This window comes from Cotesia glomerata, linkage group LG2 (assembly GCF_020080835.1).
Source record: "Cotesia glomerata isolate CgM1 linkage group LG2, MPM_Cglom_v2.3, whole genome shotgun sequence".
NCBI classification, from domain to species: Eukaryota; Metazoa; Arthropoda; class Insecta; order Hymenoptera; family Braconidae; genus Cotesia; species Cotesia glomerata.
In genome coordinates this window covers 26,548,677-26,571,247 of record NC_058159.1, presented here as the reverse complement: position 1 = coordinate 26,571,247, position 22,571 = coordinate 26,548,677, and the positions used below count along the sequence as shown (strand labels likewise).

Genomic DNA, 22,571 nt, shown 5'->3' with positions numbered 1-22,571 from the left:
ACTACGAACTTTCATTTTAAGATAAATCTATTTAGTCCACCAAATTTTTTTTGCTCGTATTCAAACATTGCGCATTTAATTCGACGCTTAAAAATTTCTATGTTCAATGCTGCAATGAAACGTAAATAAAAATAGAAATAATTCCATTTTCATTTAATTTTCATTATTTTTATTGCGATGATCATATCATAACGATGATTGACTTTAACCAGCGAACAGCGATGCTAAAATGGAGATTGATCGATCCACTTGCCATCAATTGTGCAAACGGGCAATCGCAGCGTTTAATTTGTCACCGCGCAGTTTCACCAACAAAACTACAAATCGAAATAAAACACTCTATCCTCAATCACATCAAAACTCTCGAAGACGATCAACGTGACAATCTTTTAGCGACGTTTATTACCACCGCTTCTGCGAGAAATAAATTCTCCGTATACTTCTTAATGATGGCTCTTTATCTAAAATTCGACGTGACGATCTTCAGGCCATTTGGTCCACCCCAAGTCGTCCAATTTCACGAGTAGAGGGCAATATCACGTCCCGTTTCTCTCTTCTTAAAGTTCTTATCGTTGTTTGTGGACGAGAAACGCGCCTTTTTCTTTTTCTTATAAAGATTGTCGTAAGAATTAAATGCATTTTACACTCCGTTTACTCTTCTTTGCCTACACTCTTTCGTAGTCACCCTCTTTTTTAGTGACTCGACGAAATACAAGATGACAGGATGACCTAGCGAGAATCTAATCTCGATAGCTTTTACTTCAAATCTGTCATCCCAACACTTATTTTAAAGGAATAAGAAAGCTTTTATGTATAAAATTTCCCTTAAAAAATATTTTGATACGGTCATATTAAATTTTTGATGTCCTAATATGCTTATATATAGTCCGATATGATTTGATGTGACTTAATACGCTTTTATTAGGCCATATATGTTCATATATGCCCATAGATAATTTTTTGACCTAAGATAGTATTGGAAATACCTGATAGATGGCGTATTATCGATGAACCTTCTTAATAAAGGAGAGATAATTTTGAAATTAGATTAGATTTATTAATTTATGCCAAGGCACAACAGCCAAATAGCAAATATACAACAAATATAATATTTACAGCATTTATAGTGAATTAGAGTCTTAAAACTAAATAAATTTATTATTCTACGTACAAAAGTACGATAAATACTGGGGAAATTATTTCCAATCGAGTTTTATAATAGTAGTTTTAATATTAATCTTAATCTTAATCGAGTTAACCGAAAAGCTCTATAGAACAACAATACAAGGTAGACTAAGGTTCATGTTTTGAAATTTAGTTATAGTATTTAAGTTTTGATTTCTGCTCATACTGCTTTCTTTATAATATAACTAAAAATAAACTTATCAAGTATCTTAATCAAACAAGTAATCAAATATTAGATTTTTAAAAATGGCTAAGCTCGATGCATTTATAATCTCTGATGTAAGTTTTTCCCAAAAACGAATTGCCGAAATATCAAGTTATGAAATAAAAATAATTTTTTTCACTTTCTCAAGAAGCTTATCTAAATGACGTACATAAATGACTTATAGGATAAATGACTTATCTTATTTATGACGTACACATTTTTAGAGCAATAAAAATTATTTCTTTATATAAATGGCTACTTTCTATTTCTGGCTATACATTGACCAAATCAAAAAAATTTTTACTAATCACTTTTTCTTCGAAATATTCTTCGTATCATTTTCTTTTTTTCTTTTTTTTTATTTCAGTGCATGAATTATAATAAAAAAGATACATAGTAAAATACAAAGGGTGGAATGAATACGTGACAATGAGAAACTCCCAAGACCTCCACGAAGGACAAAAAAAATCTAGAATTCTCGACACCGAACACCTCGAGGATCGTAAAGCTCGAACGATTGAATAACTTTTTTTTTTAAACTTTTTTCGTTCACGGCGGGTGATTTTGTGGTTTAGCTCGTGGTGGTCATGTGGTGCATATACGAGCGTCAAGAACGACAAACGTCTCATTGAATTCTCGAGTGGCTTTAAGCTGTGCCTTACTACAGCTATACAGCTTACAGTTATAGTTATGGCCGAGAGAGACAGAGGACAAAAGTTTGAGTCGCCAGCTTGCTAGTCGCCTTGGTAAGGTCGTGGGTGTCACAGGGGCAGAGGGTTGCTGAGCTACGTAACAAATTGCAAAGGTGAAATGAAGAGTATTGCTATGGCAAGAGCCAGAGCAAGAGTAAGAGTACTTTGCAAAACCATCGCAAAGCGGTCACCGCCAAGTGAGGCAATAATTTTCGTGGGTTTATCGCGGTTTCTTCTTCTTCGGTTTCCCCTTACTTCTATACCATAAGAAACTACACCGCTGAATGTTTAGTTTAACCGTAATGTCAAATGTTTAACGTAAGACCGCATTGCCCTTAAACCTTCTTCTTCTTTTGCCTTGAAGCATTACTGAGGACGTTTGTCGACGTATTGCTGTAATTGAACCTTGAACTTTGAAATTTTGGAATGCCCACTTCACACACGGTACAATAAAAAAAAAATTTTATTTGCTTTATATATCAGAAAAAATTACTTGATTAAGAAAAATATTATTTTTTCAAATTAAAATACAAAACAACATTAAGTACTTTTAGTAAATAAATATACTAGTATTAAACTAATGTTAGAGACAATTGGATGGCTTTCTATTTGGCAACAAATAATTTACAATACTTGTATATTCATTGATAAAATGATAAACAAATTAACACCAGCTTATCATTCAATATAACAGTGGACAAAGTACATATAAGACAAGAAATCATCAACTGTTAAATATTGATTGTACAAAAACACTAACAGCAGAAAAAACCATTATTTTCAAAGGATATGACTGGTATAATAAATTACCACCAAACGTTAAAAATGAAAAAACATTGATAAGTTTTAAAAGATTATATTAAACTATGTATAGATATGTAAGCTATTTATTGTTGACATGTATATAAATGTATTATTGATTGTAATATTTCTTTATAGTTTTTTAATGTAGCAAAATTGCTAAATAAAATACACATTATTATTAATTCAAAATATGACCGACTTTTATCAAAAAACTAACAATCCTAAATTTTTTCTTATTTTTTATATCATCGAAAATAAGTTTAAAATACCTTTTAAAATCATTTCAAATGAAAAATTTATTTATAGGGCCATATGTATAGCCAATTTTCATAAAAAGCCATTTAAGGCCTGATCTGATAACATATAGCCATATCAAGCTTTGTGTAAAAAAAAAAAATTTTAATGTGATTTTTTTATTTTTATTTTTCTTAGAAATGTAGAGGTCAATTAACATATTTAATTTAACAAAAATTGGTTGACTATTTAATTAAAAAAAAAAAAAAAAAAAAAAAAAAAATTATTTTTATTTTATAACTCTCTTATATTGAGACAATTAAGCGATCATGTAATGTGCTATTTGTCGGAGGTTTTTAACACTATCTCTGGTCAAAAATTTCATATAGGCACTCATGAACATAACAGACTATACAGACGGACGTTGAGTCAACTATATTTTTTTTTCCAATGTAATTTTCTATAAAAATACTTAATAGTAAATAAAAAAAAAATATTTTAATCTCTTACGAGTTCAAAGAAAATTTTCCGAGGAAAAAAATCACGCGTTTAATTTAAAAGTTGAGGTTTTTATTACAGAAAAAAAAGAAACAATAGCGAGAAATCCTCAGGCGATTTAAGTCTCAAGAGTGTCTCGATCCTCGTATGCATTAAACCCATTCACCAGCCGCGAAAAGTGAATGTGTGGCATCCCTTAGATGTCTCTTTAATTTACGGCGCTCAAAGTGTCGACCCTTGTCCGTTAGTAAATAAAAAAAGACAATGAGCACCCAGGGACTCGAAAAATAAATGAAAATGATTGTAAAAGTGAAGCTCGCTGCTCGCTGATTTGATGAGTTCCGATCTTCAATATAATATGTGGTAGAACACGGGGACATCACTAATACAAACTTTAAGTAATATTTGCTTTGATACACCGCCGGGGCTTTGTGCTCGCCCAAGTTGAGGCTCATCCTCTTACGTATGACGACCAGATAATGTGTGTCGGTACACTCATCATATCCATGTCCATATTCATATAACATGTCGACTACTACACAATAAGACGTACGGTATGTGTGTAATATAATAGCGAGGTACTCTACATATATTTTAATGCTTTTAAAAAGTTTGCGTCGTTACAGAAACGACTCGCATTAAAATTTTTATCATTCTCGTGGATAATGTATTTTGTGTGCATAATGCCCTCGACCTTAACCATCGAAAAAATATTTACGACAAAAAATAACATATTTATTTATTATGTATGTCAAAAAGTAGTAGACATAATTCGCAACGGTCACATTTCGATTTTCATTACATCCCAACAAAAGTGTATGATATTTTTCCCGAGACGTTTAATAAAAAATATTGTGGGGTATTTTTTTATTTATTGAAAATAAATTTTAAAAATTTTTTATTTTATTACTGGTGTTGGTACCGATTAGTTTGACTTGTCAGAAATTTTTATGATGCTAAAATCAATAAACATCTTATCATTTTGTTATTTTATTTTTTATATAAATATATAAAAATATATTTCTTAAAAATTGTACTCGTTGTTTCTTAAAATTAGCTTTGAAAAATGTTTTTTTTTTTTTAAATTAAGATAATTCGGCGTTAATAATAAAAAAAATTAAAAATTTGCATTTTCTTATTAAAAATCCAAATAAAATTCTTTTCGGATTGAATTTTACGCCAAAAGAATCAAATCAATTAAAAATCATCCACTCCACAAATTTTATTACATTGTATTAAGGAAGTTCAAGCGTAACTAATGAGTCAAAATAGTGTTAAAATTTTTTTTTAATTTTAGTTTTCCCAATATTCGTCAAAATTCTTTATTTTAATTTAAAATAATTTAAACAATTTAATAATATAATAATTGATGATTTTTACTTATTTAATAAAGTAAATTATTAAAATGACTTTCGTATTTATTACTTGTCGGAATAAATAAACATATTTGGCAATAGCGCGCTTGATTATACCCATAACTGAGACGTGGATGAGTGTGTGAGTTAAACATTTCTCTCTCTGTAACTATATAAACTAAAATATAACTAAAATATTTCTATCCTTTTCTTTTTTCTCAGCTGTTGACACGATTTTGTCAAATCTTTATTCGAATAAATGGCTGACGATAAACGAGTTTCAAACATAAAATTTGACTTTAAATATTTCAAAAATTATATCGGTAATGTATTATTATTAAATTGTTTTTAAATTTTGCAATAATCCAAGTTTCTTGTGTATAGTTTTTTATCCGTTAAAGTTGAGAGGTTAATATTGAAAAAAATAATTAAAATCTCGACAAAAGTTTGTCCGCCATAAGAGCCCGTGTATAAGGAGATAAAATATGTGATTTTTAAAATTTAATATCTAAATAACTAAACGGTGAATCTTTTTTAAATTTTGGGATTAGATAAATGACGTATTTATTTATACGTATACTTAATTTCAAAGCTCAAAGTTGGAAATTATTTTTTACATTAGATTCGCTCGAACCTCTTTAATTCCCAGGAATTTTTTCAATCAAATCTATTAAACTTATCAATCATACTCAATAAATCACAACTGAAAAATCTTCATCAAAAGACTTTTACTTCAACACTTAACTTCCATTAAAAATAATAATACTGATTAAAATTACCATATAAATAAAAATTTTTTCCTTACAGTTAGTTCAAAAATCCAAACCGTGAAATCTGAGTTTAGCTTCCCGTCGTTTCTCGGCCACAGTCTTAATGCGATTTACCCTTTGTCCTTGGACTCTGTAGCCGCTGCAATCACCAGAACGGAAACCAACAAGAAAGATGATAAATAAAGACCGAGGAAAGTGAAAAAGTAATATTAGCCGCGCGTAAGGGGTGGGTAAGTATTAATTAATCGCATGCGGTAAAGTGGCCGCCTGCTTCATCAGCAGTCGCTCCTGCTATTTTGTACTCACGATGAGTACGTGTTCATATTATGTACATTGTACACGGTGGTTTAGCGTCTCGGATGCAGTAATAATATACAGTAGTAGCTTTAAAGATGTCAGCGCGAGACACGGGGGCAAAACCGCAAAATTAATTCCCACAAAAATTTCGTCGAGTTATTATGAGTCTCCTTTAGTTTTTTTTTTCCTTCATGACAATGAATGAGCTTCTGCTTCATGCTACTATACCGCTTATTGCCTCTACTCTTGTAACCCATCAAACATTCCTCACTTTTCATTGTACGTCTTTCATTTAAATGCGCAAACACTCACACATATATATGAGAAATGCACTTAAGTGCAAATTTAAGCGGCATGCAGAATGGAGAGAAGGTAATCAAATGTTTGGACCTTTGACGTTGGAAATTAAAGTTACCATGCCAGAAATTATTTTTATTATTTATCCCCGTCACATTCAATTCGCAAACCGCAAAAATTATTTTAAAAACCCAAATATTACGCCCCGAAAAAAACACTAGATTTATGTCGAGTTTAAGTGACGAATAGTTAAATAAATTTTTATTTGTTTTAGTTGTTAAATTGCATTCAAGAGAATAAAAGACACGCAAGAGGTATTGTTATTTATTCAGTGATATCGTGACTCGAAAAAAAATAAGGGCAGATTATTAATTGGTGGCAAATACGGGGCAAAATCAATAGCAGATTATGGGTGTTAAAAAAATGTCAAGTGTCAATTATTGTAACATGTCTATGTTTAATTTGTACTGCAATGGGTGTATTTTTTCTGATGGGTTTTTTTAATTTTGTGTACAAATCACTTTGGTCACGTCAAGCATATGTTGTTTGAGAACAGAGTTTTTTTTTCTTTCGATATAAAGTAAATTATAGTTTAAAAAAGTAAAAACACTTGGATTGATAGCAAATTTAAGAAATCAATAAACACTCTAAATGAATCGTTTATTAGTCATATTTTTTTCGAAATCGAGTTTTTTTACATTTTTCGGTTCTTTAAATCTTTCCTCACGTATACTAGCACCAAAAAATATTAAATCCATGTTCAAGACCCAACCAATCGGTTGATACAAATCTCGTTTAGTTGAGAAACCCCATAAGTTAGTGTCTTATGGGGTTTTTCGAATAAACATTCAATCTTAAAATTCCAAAAATAAGTTCCTTTTTGTTTTTTTTTTTTCTAAAAAACTTTTTCTGAGTAGAAAAAATTCAGTTTAATGCAAAATACTTCAATTTTAATAATTTTTGCAATATTAGTTTAAGAAAATTAAATGAAATTATTTTTTTATTGTTTGATGTGATTTCACTGACTTTAATTTTAAAATAATTGATTATCAGATAATTGGAAACTAAATTCACTTTTAAATACTTGAATTTTAATGAATTTTACAATATTCGCTTAATAAATTAAAATTAAAAATATGTTTTTTTATTGTTGACTCTGATTTTACTGAATTAAATTTTGAAATTAATGATTACCAAATAAAAATACATTATATTTACTGTTAAATACTTCGATTTCAATAATTTTTGTAATTTTAGTTTTATAAAGTTTGATTGTGATAAATTAAAATTTTGTTTTATTGTTGACTCTCAGTTCACTAATTTGAATTTAAAAATAAATGATTATTAATTTTAATTTTCGTTAATTGTAGTTCCAATATATATTTTGTACTTTATTTTATGAATATAATTAATGATTGACGAAGAAAAATTGATAAATTAATGATTTTAGTACTATTTTGTTCGTTTTGGTGAGAAACCCCACAAGTCAATCAACTTTAAATCATTATTATTAATAGTAGTAATTAACCATTAAATTGTTCTATGCTCGAATCTTTTTTAAGGATGCTAACATTATTATTATTATTATTCATTGGTTCATGATGTTAATGCAAACTTAACCTGGAAAAATGATTTTTGCTTCTCCTGAAAAATTTAGTATTTTTTACTGATGGGGTTTCTCAAATAAACGATACAAATATTATGAATTTATTTTTTAAAATAATGATTTAAAAGAATAAGAAATTGAAAAAAAATTTTTAGTATGAACTAAACTTTGAAATAAAATAGAAATAGTAAAAAATAATTCAAAAGATAAAAGAACTGAGCTCGCGCGAAAGTATCTCACTTGAAGTTTATTTTCGCTATAACACAAGAAAGGAAATCGCGGGGGTGAGTAGAGTGTCAGGCATCCTGCCTTTGAAGAAACTCGCGAATATACATCGGATAGTTGATAATGTCGGAACGTATTCGAGTATTTTAAGGCAGTTTCTTTTCAACCCCGTGACCATTATAGCGTAGCCTGAGGGTGTTGCTCGACTCTAGTCTGTTCACAGGCTACCGGCAGCAGCAGGTCTGCCGGGATGAGATAGAAGGTAAAAATAAAAATGTAAAACCGAGAAGGAGAGTACCACGGGTGACGGGTGGGAACTCAACGGTGAGCTCCGGAAGGGTCGATTGTTGACCGAAAAGTCGCCAATTTAAAAGGACCCCCGGGGGTTTTTCCACCCTCGTCTTATCTGGAAGCTGCCCCGTCTAACCGGTCTTACTATTTATATTGAGCGAACCTTGTATTCGCCAGCCAGGACGATTTCCTCGGCACGAGACTCTGACTCTGAACAAGCAATTATGTTGTTACGAGCTGTTTACAACGAGATTATTGTCGGTGGCATCTTGCGCCCCGGGTGGTGCTATTGCCCAAGACCAGGACCATGGTTCACTTTTATTTATTATTATTCTATTGCTTTTTATTCGTATTTTACTTACCAGCCCACCTACTGCTTTTTACTTTTTCCAATAGTCATAATAATAATTAGTAGTTATTATGTACAAGTTTGGTAAATTTTTAATTTGTAACTTTAATTTTTTAATATTGAATCCTTTTAAGTCGCTTAATTTAACGTTATTTTTATTGATAATTTTAATCACAGAAATAAAATTAAAAATGTCAGATAAGTTCTTTGGGAGAGTCAAAAAAAATTATTTTTATATTATAACTTAAAATTAACTCTCTTATCTATACAAATATTATAAAGAGGAAAAATTTGATTGTTTATTTGTTTGCTTGCATCGATTTGAAAATTTCTTTCACTGTTGAAAAGCTACACTATCCCCGGGTGATATAGGCTATATTATATTTTCAAAAAAATTAGGAATCCTTACTAAAACTCCAATTTCTGTTAAATACCCGTGTGAAGCCAGAGCTGACTACTAGTATTGAGATAATTTGGTGATCATGCGCCACCTGTCAGAGGTTTTCAACACTATATTTGGTCGAAAACTGATATATGGGTATATATGACTATATCAAGCCATATGAGAGCATATCAAGCCATAAAAAGACAAATATACTTTTACCAGAAAATTCGCTGTATCCATTCATAATTTTTAATATGTTTTAATGTACCCAATATGGTTTGAAGTGAAAATTACACAGTAAAAAATATTGTGTTAAATACGGTCTACACAAAATTAGTGTTAAAACTCAACATACTCTGTGTTATTTTAACAAAAAGATTGTGTTGTTTTAACAGAGAGTGTTGAATTTTAACACTAATTTTGTGTGGGCTGTATTTAACACCGAAATTGTGTTGATTTTACACAATATTTTTTACTGTGTAGCCATATAATTTTTTAACCGAACACAGTGTTGAAAATCTCCAACAGATGGTGCATTATCGCTGAATTATCTCCTAATAAGAAAAATAAGTTTTAAGTGTTAAGTTAAAAAAAAAGTTTAAAAAATAAAAATTTATTCTTTCATTTTTATACATGGTATGGTATGGGCTTCGTAAAAAATTATTTATGCGACATCGAAAATTATATATAAACATATCAGAAAATTTTTTCATACGTAATAATAATAATAACAACAATAATACTTCAATATTTACGACAACACACAATAAAAAATAAGCTCATCAAATTAACCCAAGAAAAATACAACCCATGGGAGTTTACAAAAATAGAGACTTTTTTTCAACAAAAAAAAAATTCATCCACTATCACATCAGGCATCTCGCCCCTCATTTGTCGTCTTGAAGTCGACCAGTTAATCTTCCATCCCGTAATCGTATTATTCAGTGTCGATAAGCGATAATCCACCTCGAACTCCCGACATTTAATCTCAATTTTTCTCATTGGTCTTCCCATAACTCACTTCTCGTACATTAACCGTACGCGAGACGTCAAATGTAAGAATTTAAATGTCCCAGAAGACTGAAGATAGATAAGCCCGAAAGAAGTTGAAAATGGACCATCGGGAGTTTTTCATACTTTTTAACTTCCGGAGAAACCGATTAATCATGTCGATAGTCACCGGTCAGTTTCGGTGCATATTTATCCGGCATATATAACTAAAATCCATCGGGTCTGTGCTTCTCTTCCTCTTCTACCCTTGGCTCGACCACCGATTGCCGACTCCCTACAAATGCGTCCAAGCCATTAATCCTGAATAGAAGCAAAACATTGGGCTCTCTACTCACTCGACAGATAAACGAGTGCCGAGGTATCTTAATATGAATACAAAAGCTATTTCGCGTTCGTTATTTATTGCCAGACACTGTCCGGCATAATTCTCCAGCCAAGTGTTCTCTGGCTGGACACCAATGGAATAAGTAGAGCTGTATATAAATATATAAATATAAATATAAATATCGAGATATCTCCATTCATACATAGATATATCTTGAGTGAGCGACGCTTTGATACGCGCGGAAGAACGTCACGCCAAAGTGGACACTGGCGGCGAGCTTTCGGTGGATGTGGATGGACGGATGAATGAATATTGCTTGGGCACACATATATATAGATATATATATATATATATATATATATATATATATATATATATATCTACGATACGGGTGTAATACTCCTTACACGTCAAAGGGACTAAGGACACTGTATTATACATCCTGTCCTGTGTCCTGCAGACACAAGTCTGTGGTTTTCCACGCTTCGACGGCGCGGCTCAAATTAAAGGGATTAACGCTTTGCTTCGTCATCGCATAAAAGTTTATAAACATAATACCTCCTGATAAATCTCAAGTTCGGCGTGTTTTTATTGTAATCCTCCAGACACAAGCTTGACCCGAACCCGCCACTCTTCTTTCTTTTTAATACACACTTTGTTCTTGCATGTCTCTAGCGGTATTACTAGTCGCGGAATTTATCGAGATTTTATTTGTAAAAAAATTTTTTAAACACTGAAATTTAGATTATTTGCACTGTTTTTAGATTAAAACAAATTTTAATTTTGTTGTTAAATGTTTCACTTGAAAAATTATTAACAAACACTTTAAGGAGGTCCTTTCGCCATCAATGTTAAATAAAAAATTAGGAGAACGGTTGACCCTGAAGGCCATACCTGCAACTTCCCGCTAATTCCACACCTGGTCGCTTAAAATTGCATTTACGACGTTCTTGAGCTCTTCTAGCTCAAAAATACAATTTATATGTTGTTTTAAGCTCTCCGAGCTCAAAAAGATAACTTTTCTATGCTTTTGAGCGCTTCAAGCTCAAAAGTTTGATAGAAGGTTGATAAAACACTATTTTTGTAGTTTTCAAACCGCAATAACTTTTGAATGAATGAACCGATTTCCACGCGGTTGGCGGCATTCGACGCAGTTTTTCAAGCCATAAGAAATCTTTAAGTTTAAATTGATCAAACTAGAAATTTTGGAGTAATTCCGAAAAAACACTTTTTTGGGTTTTCTTTCCTGCACGATATCTCTCGAACGAATCAACCGATTTTGACCGGATTAGCGGCGATCCACGTGGTTTCTTAAGGTTAAGAGCTGATTAGTTTTTGAAGTTGATCGATAAAGCCGTTCGAAAGTTATTCCAAAAAAACCACTTTTGAAAAAATTTTTTTTTAGTTTTTTTTAGATTTTTCGAATTCTATCGATTCGAATCAATCCAAATGGTATACAAAATCTAAGTTTGGACAAGCCCTTTCGAATGGCGCCAACCGCGATCGAATCGGTCGAGCCATTCAAAAGTTATGAGAGGTTTACATACTTACACACACACACACACACACACACACACACACACACACACACACACACACACACACACACCCACACACACACCCACACACACACACACACACACACATACATAAATACATACATAGTGACATCCTCGCGGGGATAGTCAGGGAAGCTTTCTGGGACCCTCAAACGTCGAGATCTGATGAAAACTCGATTTTTGTAAAACGGGGTAAAACCAATAACTTCCCGATTTTTGAAAATCTGAGATTTTCTTAGCGGGAAGTTAAAAATATTAGATTATGCATAAAATTAAGTTTTATCTAATAGTTAAAGTCCTTATTTATCTACTAGTGAAGTTTAATTTATTTTTCACCGTGCAAATTCTTGAAAAAAAAATTTCTAAAAATGTTAGTATTTTTTCCGAGTCTTACAAGAAAGTCAGACCTTAACAACTTTCTCGAATTATGGCATCAACCACCGATAAGATGGGGTAAAAAAAAACTCAAATAAGGTTTTTGAAATATTCAGGTTTGATTTTTTGCAATAAAATATATAGGTTGCCGTGGAATTTATGGAGAAATTAAAATTATAAAATCACAGAAAATTTTTGAGTAACCTACATTTAAATGGCGTCAGAACATTTGGCAACGCTGCGTAGCGCGCGAGCTTCAGACCATTCAATAAATTCAAACTAAACTTTAACGCACTTATGCTTTTCATACATACTTATTAATTAATTTATTGTTAACAAATTTTCATATTTTATAATTGAAAAATAAAACAATAATTAAAAAATACTAGCATTCTTGCCATGAGACATCAGAATGTTATGGTTTTATGATTAAACATTTTTAATTAATTTATTCATTTACACTGACTACAAAAACTTAAACATGGTTAAGGTTATATTGTGCAAATTGAAATGTAAACAACCGACATATAGCGTTGCCAAATCGCGGAAAGGTTACTACCCTGATAGCCACCTTAATTCAAACTTTTATTTGATCTACTGCCGAAATTTGTAGCCAACTTGGTGAAAAAAGTTGCATACCAAACGTTTTTACTTAAGTTGTCTACAAGTTACACTGCAATTTGACGGCAAACTTGATGTCAAGTTAACTGTAACTGCTGAAATCCAACTACTTTTAATCAAAGCATGGCTATCAGAGTAACAGCTGATTTACAAGAGTCAAATTAATTTTTGTATTTAACTATTTTTAACTTCCCGCTAAGAAAATTTAAAATTTTCAAAAATCGGGAAGTTATTGTTTTTACCCCGTTTTTCGAAAATCGAGTTTTCATCAGATCTCGACGTTTTGAGGTCCTAGGAAGATTCCCTGACTATTCCCGCGATAGTGTGTGTGTGTGTGTGTGTGTGTGTGTGTGTGTGTGTGTGTGTGTGTGTGCGTGTGTATGTAAACCTCTCATAACTTTTGACCGATTTGATCGCAAGTGGTGCCATTCGAAAGGGTTTGACTAAACTTAGATTTTGAATACAAGTTGGACCGATTCGGACCAATAGATTTTGAGAAATCTTAAAAAAACTGCAAAAAAAAATTTTTTAAAATGTGGTTTTTTTTTAATAAATGTTAAACGGCTTGACCGATCAATTCCAAAAACTAATCAGCTCTTAACATCAAAAAGTCACGTCGATCGCCACCGAGCCGGTCAAAATCGGTTGATTCGTTCGTGAGTTATCGTTGACCAAAGAAATAAAAAAAAAGTGTTTTTTTCGGATTACACCGAAATTTTCGGTCTGATCAATTTGTGCTTAACAATATATCATAAAATTTGAAAAACTGTTACATTCATGGTTACATTCATTCAAAAGTTATTGCGGTTTGAAAATTCAAAAAATAGTGTTTTATTAAATTTCTATCAGACTTTTGAGCTCGGGGAGCTCAAAACTACACAAAAATTATATTTTTGAGCTCGAAGAGCTCAAAAACGTAATAAGTGCAATTTTGAGTGCTTAATTACAAAAGTAGCGGGGTTGCAGGGATGGGCTTCAGGGTCAACCGTTTTCCTAATTTTTTTTTATTGTTCAAAATTTCAACGATTAATTCCTCATATACTATTTATTTTTTAATTTTAGGAATTTTTATTGGTTTTTTATTTTAATTTATCGAATATTGACTACTACAGTTGTTGTGACTCAACTGGAGCGAAAGGACTTCCTTAACAAATTTATTTTGTTTAACAAGTTTAAGTTGTGAATATTAATTATATTTTTTTAAATAATTTTACTTTGGATCAAATTGTAAGAATGATTATTTTGTTTTTAAAATTTTATTAAAATGATATTAAATTAAATATGGTAATTTTTAGAATTCTTTAACGAATAAAGTATTCTAAAAAATTTATACAATACTTTTTGTAGAAATTAAAGAAAAATATTGATGCAGTTTTTTAATATATTAAAATTTAGCAAAAAATTCATGAAATAATATCTATCAATATTTTTTACATCTACAAGAATGAATTAAAAAAAAACTCAAAAAGTTGTTTTACATTAAACAGAAGGAGGTTTATGAGACAGTAGAGTCTGAAGGGGGCGAGCAGAGGGTTAGTTGTGATGTGACGAGCTTTCGCAGAAGATAAACTAATCCCCTTTACCGGCGGCGTTACGTTTTAGGTTGATTGCCAGTGAGTGAACCCTTGCCCGAGTCGTTGGACAGGTCGTCACACTTATCTCTACGGGCGGATTTTCTGCTACCCCGTCACCCTTGGTCCCGCTTTGACACCGGTGACAAAATCGGTGGAAACTAACGGGGTGATTTTCCTAAACTATCGGGGGCGGTACTTGTTAACAATGCTGTTAATTCGCCGCCCGAATCAGCCTCCACTCGTTTTACGCAGCCGGCTGATTAGATTCCCCAAAATTATTCCGAGTATTTGTTTAATCTGATGCTTCGTATCTTTTGAGCGAGAGGGTACGTGAGCACTTTTATTTGAAAATCTGCATAAATATAAATTTTTTTTTCTCTCAGTGCATTTTATAACAATAGCAAATATTAAATTATATTAATTGAACAGAATACATTCTCACTTAAACAAGTTCACTCGTTAGAAATCTAAAATTAAAAAAAAAAAACTTAATTAAAAAAATTAATAGATGTTTTCGAATTATCTTATTATTAGGTTTTATGTATCCTCTTTTCTTGGACTTTTATAGGTTTATTTATATATATATCAAGCTATTAATCATATATAACATACTTTTAATCATTTTAGAACATACGAAAGAGATTAAAAGTAAAAAATTTAAACGTCTTAAAGACCTGCTAAAGATAAATAGACGCTAGAGGCATTTTTAGTTTTTTTATTTCGATAATACGATAGTTAAAAATGTAATTTTTTCTCACTTTCTTATAAATGGGAAATTTCCAATGTGTTAATTTACTTGAATAAAAATTGATTTCTACAATTTAATTTTAAGCGCTTAATCAAAATAACTTATTAGTAATAATTTAAATCATTCATTTACGAATTAATTAATTAATTATTATTTAATTAATTAATTAATAAATTAATTATTTTTCAGTGCAAGAAAAATTTTGGTAATAAAAATTTTTTTATAAAAATTAATTGAAGGCCAGTTGACATCAAATAAAAATTTTAATTGTTTTTATTCTAAGCTATGAATAACAGGAAATAATAAATGGTGACTTTGAAAAAGTAATAATTTGACCGAAGCTAATTATTTCTAAAAAGGTTCTTTATAAATAAAATGAGTCTGATAATTCGGTCACATTATCTTATGATCACGAAGTAATAGAACACATTTCTTATAAAAAAAAAATGCTGTTATTTTTAATTGTAAAACTTTTTATTTTAATGGAAATCCAAGGGTTAATAATAATAAACTCTTGTTGGGAGGTTGGCAACAACGTAAGTCTTACATTCATAATTATTCCATATTATTAACATTAATTTTCAACAAAAATATTTCAGTGTTCTACAAACGACGATTGCTGTACCAAAAAGTGTCTGTATGTCAATGATCGAGCCCAAGCAATGTGCGTTTTGGAGATTGAAAATCCTTCTGATTTTTCTAAGTCGTCACCGCTAGTTTATGCTATCTCTTTTGGTATCACAGTGAGTATTTATGAATTAGATAGAGCCGCAAAAATTAACTTTTTTTTTTTTTATTGTCAAAGATATACTAAAAACGTTATTCCAGAGGATGAAATGAAAATTATTGCGAAAATTTGAATGTTTAATATTGATATTAAAGGACTTATCGTCACCATTTTTTTACTTTTTCTTCTGATCGTATTTTCTTTTTGAAATTTTGAAATCATCTAGCAGATGAATTTAAAGAAAGAATTTTTTTCCAATCAACTTTAAGATGTTCGAGAAAATGATAAAAAAAAAATTCATTTTTCAACCTAAATCCTTTTGGCTTTTGACTTTAATACTTTTTTTTTGTTAAAAGCAAAAAGGCGTACCTTAAAAAAAATGTAATTCCTTATTTTTCCAGTAAATTTCCACATTTCCAAGATCCCCAGGATGATTAAACGGACAAAATAGTTTTTATAGTCTTTTTGGCTTTATTAAGGCTATATATTTTTAAAGCAAATTTAATGCTTTACAATTAAAGTCTCAAAACATTTCTCAATAAATTTACTCTTTCAAATGTTATTTAGAGTTAAAAGATAAATTTCCGATTTTTTTTGCTTCTTATCCGATGTAATTGATCACTTTTTGTAATTTTGATATTTCTATGTATTTGTTTTAGTGCAACGAAGACAAAGATTGCATTTATCCAGAAAGATGTGTGTTTCGGTCGGAAAAGACTGGTAATTTTTGTAGTAGGGTAATACGAAATTATCCTGTTATACCAACGACGCCCAAAACTTGCGTCATACCTGGATTATATGTATGTAAAATAAACAAAAATATATAGGTCAATTTTCAATTACTTCAATTAATTATTTATTTATTTAAAAAGTATCAACACGTTATCCTTAATTTTATTTTACAATTTTATTGCTAGTGCGAAAAAGACGATGATTGCTGTTCCAAAAACTGTCATAGGTTTTTCAATACTAGCATAACCTATTGCCTATCTAATGATCCACCTTTGTGCAAATTGACCGGTGCGGAAGTGCGTAGAAAAATAATTTACTGATATTTAGTATAATATTTAATATTGTCAAGAATTAAATACAAAAATATTCTAATATTGATTTCAGTGTTCTAGGAATTTAGATTGCTGTTCTGCAAACTGTGACAATTATACGATAGCAACTTCTGTCCGTACCTGCCTTCCAAAAGCAAATGGCTTCTCCATCACGACGCCATTAAGTATTGATATTCCGCCATTTTGCATTAAAAGTGGATCGACTGTACGTAATTTTTGTCTAAGTAATACTAATAACATTTTAAATAAAATTATAAATTTTGGATTTTACAGTGCAAATCAAATGATGAATGCTGCTCTGGTTTATGTTCATTTCCACCACACAGTAAATTACTTGTTTGCTTGGATCATCTTTAAAATTTTTTACAGAGAATATTATAATTTATGTATTGAATAAAATAAATATTATTCAAAGAGTTTCGTAAATTTTATGAAGTATATCCTATAGATTAAAATTGATGGTTGATTGAAGTTAGCTTAGTATCGAAATAACTCGAAAACATGGACCCTGATTCCTTATTGATTCAGGATTAAGGCGCGCGCGCGTATGCGTGCAATTTAAATTCCTAGTTAATTTTAATTTCAAATAGTCAAAATTGTTACTTAGACATATGTAAAACTTAACTTTTCAAGGAACAAGGAAGAGAAGGTCATAATCATCCATCAAATTTAACAAAATGATATAGTAAAAATGCTGCACTTGAAATATATTTTTTATCAGTCAAACCAAATCAATTATTATAAACGTGTTTTTATCATTGCCTTTAAAATTTACTATTTTACTTTTTAAATGTTAACGCTGGTTATATTGAAATGTAAAATTCTTATAGTAGTTTTAGTACCAATTCTTCATATTTTTTAAACATCATGCAATACTTTTTTACGTGCAAAATAATGAACATTAAAGTTGAAATTATTAATTATTATACCTTAATCTTCTTCGACATTTACATAGCTGTTATTACTGTTTTAAATGGTATTTTTTCTGTATAATTAATTAATTAATTATTAAATTGTAGTATTTGAATAATAAATATCATGAATTAACTATTAAAATCACTATTATACAGTTTAAAACAGCATTTATTGTCAATTAATTATTATTTATTATTGTTTTTTCAACAAATTCTTGAGCCAAAAAAATTTTCATCTTTTTCTTATTGTACACTGAGAAAAAAAATACTTTTATTAAGAAAATTTTCTTGATACAAGAATTCATATTCTTGAAAATTTTCAAGAATATATATTCTTAGCTCAAGAACTTGTTAAATTGATTGAAATAATTTTTACTTAATTTAAATAAAGCTATTCTCTTGTTTATCTATTATCCTAAGATAAATATTGATGCTCTTCTCTTCAGAAACTAATAATTAATAATAATAGAATATTTGATCGTCATCAAATTTCTTGAATCAATAAATTGTTAATTGAGTAAAAGTATTATTTTTTCTCAGTGTATCAGTAAATTTGCTCTATTATGTAAATTAATTGATTATCGTTAAACAAATGAATAAAAACAATTTTTTTTTTTTTTTTTTTTAGAGTATGATGTAACGATTTCGAAAAAAAATCTCGATGTGTACCGAATTAATAACGAGTATTTAACTTTTTCCACAAATGTATCGATTGTCAATGGCAGATTCTCGTCAATCTCTTTTAGATATTTTCTCATGAATAATATAACTGAGTGAATTACAAACGTACGTGTTTGATCGTGTTTTCGGGATGGTTAGAAGCTAGTACTCTCATTTATCTGTACATATAATATAAATAATGGTGTACGGAGAGTTCAGTGTCTGTGTACCGAGTGTGTATACCAAGTACCGATTTAGATGCCCGAGGCTTTTCCGACGTGGTTCTGTGTGTACGCGCGAGTGGACTAGCGTAGTTTGCCCGTCGGCCAGCAGTCTGCTTCTGTCACCAGTACTCCAGTTAATTGCCATTTCCGCGCTTGAATAATTTAATAAACTTCAGATAGGAGAGGAGTAGAGGAGATGTTTGCAATGAGTGTGATTACTCAGAGCGATATGACAAATGCATCGGCTATCGGCCTTTTATCTGACCCTATTTTTTTGAGTCAATATCAATTCAATGTCTATTAGACGGTTTTAAATTCAATTTTTGCAGAAAGAACGATAAAATTTTGGTTGATTAATCATGTTACGGAATAGCTGCTCGGTTTATGTCAGCTAATGTGGGCGAAAGATGAGGTAATGAGCCGAAAGAACGACGTAGTGAGAAAAAATAGTGTCATTGATTAATCGTCAACGACAATCAAATAAATGTAGACACTCTTTGTCTCTTAAACCGCAACAATTGCCGTAATCTGGTAGGGAACTAGTTGATGTAAGTCTTCAATGTATATTATTAATCTTCTTGGAAGTGTCCTAAGTTCATTTATTTGAAACCATTAATGTGAATAAGTGTGAAAGTAAAAATATTATTGGGCTGGGGTGATATTTCTAATGATCATGATTATTACGCTTTTATGCTTCCCATTTTCGAATCATTTGATTTTTACGCATTTTTGTTTTAATTTATCTTATTTATTTACTCATGGAAAAAACAAATTATACACGGAGAGAAAAATATGGAAATTATTCCTATAATTTTAATGAAATGTTTTCCTATACCATTTCAGGAGCGATTTCTTAAATTATGGGAATTGTACCCATAATTTTTGGGAAATGTTACTATAATTATGGGAATGGTTCCTATAATTATAGGAACAATACCTATAATTATAACTGTATTATCGGCATGATTCCCATAATATATAGGAATGGTTCCCATTATATATAGGAGTAGTTTCTATAATATTATAGGAACCATTCCTATAATATTATGGGAACTATTCCCATAATATTATACTGATGATGCCTAATTATATTGAAATATTTATCATTACAACTCAAGTTATTTGGGACTTCGATGATCACTTTGAAGCATTTGAAATTATTAGTAATTTCGATAATTTTACTTGCTTCTCAATAAGATCATTTGAAATATGTAAAATAAGTAATATTGTTCATATAAACAATAAAAGTTACATACCCAAAAGGTGGATTTAATAAATATTCAACGTATTTATTGTAAATAAATAATTAGTTTTAAAAATAAAATGAAATTGTAAAAATAAACAATGAATTCCCATATCTACCTTGCTCCTTTAATTGTATAGTGAGAAAATATCCCTTTTATTAGAGAAACTTTAGAATTGCTACAATATTTTTCAATATTATTTAACACAATAATAACTGAGTTGGAATAAACAATTTAAGATTAAGTACACACGTAAATAAAAATTATGAAATAGAAATTTTTTCACTCTAGTGAAAGATCAATTTTTATTTACAAAAAAAAATTTATTAGCAAAGAAATATATAATAATTACTTTATATTTTTGATGTGATTGCTTCATTATTATGAACATAAACATTTTTCTATTATTATTTGCGTCATTCCCATAATATTATAGGAACCATTCCTATAATATATTGAAGCTATTCCATTATTGTACAGGAATGTTTCCAATAAACTATGGGTATGGTTCCCATAATGAACATAGGATTGATACCTATAACGATCATTTTACGATAGGAACCATTCCCATAATAATTGGAAAGGTTCCTATAAATTTCTCTCCGTGTAGGTGAAAATTACAGAAATAGTTAATTAATAATTACATTGCATGAAATAAAGTTTTTAATATGGCTTGATATGCACTACAGTGGAAACTATATGACGAAACTCAAGGGACAGTATACTTTTTTACGTTATCAAGAGTTTTTGTTGAATAGAGAGAAAACGTATAACGACTAATATTCGAGGAATAAGTACTATAATTCTAATTTATTTCACAAAACGTCATGATTTTTATTAAATATATATAATTATATTGTAGAAAATACCAAAGTTTGTTTGGTTTACATCATTATTCCTATATTTAAACACTCTATACAGCGTCACCGACACTCTTTGTAACGAAATAATCCGCTTAATTTTAAGTGCAGTAATCGACTCAAAACCATAAATATTTCTTGGATTATAGACTGAGTATTGTAATTATCAAAACGAATGTATATTATTATACACACATAATGTCATTTGATTTTTATGCTCCTCGTTTACATTCTTACAGCCTTAGTTGCTTTTTAACCTTCAATAGAAAAAAAAAAAATTTTCAGGCAGAAATTGATGGGAAGTTTGTTAAATAGTTGGAGGCCAAAATTTGAAGTTTTAGATCATACAAGCAATGCTGTTTTGGTATTAGGGTAGAAGTACCGTTTGTGGCCATTGTACCGTTTATGGTCATTTATTGTTTAAACAAATGATAGAAATGAATTTATATACTAATAAATCATTAAAAACTCGGTTTGTTTTAATATAAATTTTTTAAAACTTAACAAAAATATGGTTATAATATTATAATTTTTTATAAATTAATTCAAATGTTAGCTGACCAAAAACGGTACTTCTACCCCATATTTACAGCGCCAAAATATCGAGTTTTTCGTTAAATAGAGTTTCCACTGTATATAATTTTTTAAGTGACTATGTATATCCTGATATGGAAATTGGCTATATAAAAAAATTTTTTTTTGCTTCAATCACACTAAAAATCTTAAAAATGTGGAAGTTTACTGGAAAAATGAGAAATAAAATTTTTTTTAGATAAAAAAAAATTTTTAAAGCCAAAAGGGCGCACACAAGAAAAACTTTTTTTTTCATTTTTTTTTACTCAAACACAAAGAAAAATTGAATATTTTTGCATTTTTCATACGATACCCTCCGGCAAAAGGAAATTCAGTATAAGTATAACTTTACTTAAAACTCCTGTCCGTAGTTAAAAAAATACATCTGTTTTCATTCAACCATTTAGAGTTTACAAAGTCGTAGCTCGTTATTTATTTTATCCATTACCGCTAAAACGTTTTCTCATGTTTCAAAATATTTAAACTTGTATTTTCCATTCTTCCTCTCGACATTCATCCCCAGCACAAAATACACATACATAAGTCGAACGATATCTAGCAAATTTTCACGATTCAACGCCTGAGGGTTTGACTTTTCTCCGACCCTTTTTCATATTTTTAAAAATATAATTTCATAAAAATTTCAAAAATCCCTTGATTTATTTATTTAATAATTTAGTTCTGCGTTAAGAGTACAAACAAAAAAATGCCTAGTTATGATTGTCATTATTCATCATTACTTTGTTTTCAGACCGTACGCGTAACTGGGGAAAAATATCAAGCCATTATGAATAAATGATGATGAGAAATATTTCATGGGCAATCGGCGACAGCAATAGATGCTATTTTGTGAACCCGCTATGTACTGAGTAATTAATCATTCATACAAGCATTCACAC

The 22,571-nt window shown here is 30.0% G+C and overlaps 2 long non-coding RNA genes across 2 annotated transcripts in view; both read left to right on the top strand.

Annotated features, from left to right (window-relative positions):
* The window catches only part of LOC123275539, a 134,504-nt gene extending 118,361 nt beyond the window's left edge, over nucleotides 1–16,143 (top strand). The window contains exon 6 of the long non-coding RNA XR_006511705.1: nucleotides 16,006–16,143. This is a non-coding gene — a long non-coding RNA (uncharacterized LOC123275539). The remainder of the gene's footprint in view (nucleotides 1–16,005) is intronic.
* A 630-nt stretch (nucleotides 16,144–16,773) lies between these two features.
* LOC123275538 lies at nucleotides 16,774–17,562 on the top strand. Its single transcript, XR_006511704.1, has 4 exons — nucleotides 16,774–16,933; nucleotides 17,051–17,161; nucleotides 17,250–17,402; nucleotides 17,471–17,562. It is a non-coding gene; the product is annotated as an uncharacterized LOC123275538 (long non-coding RNA).
* Nucleotides 17,563–22,571: the final 5,009 nt, after the last annotated feature.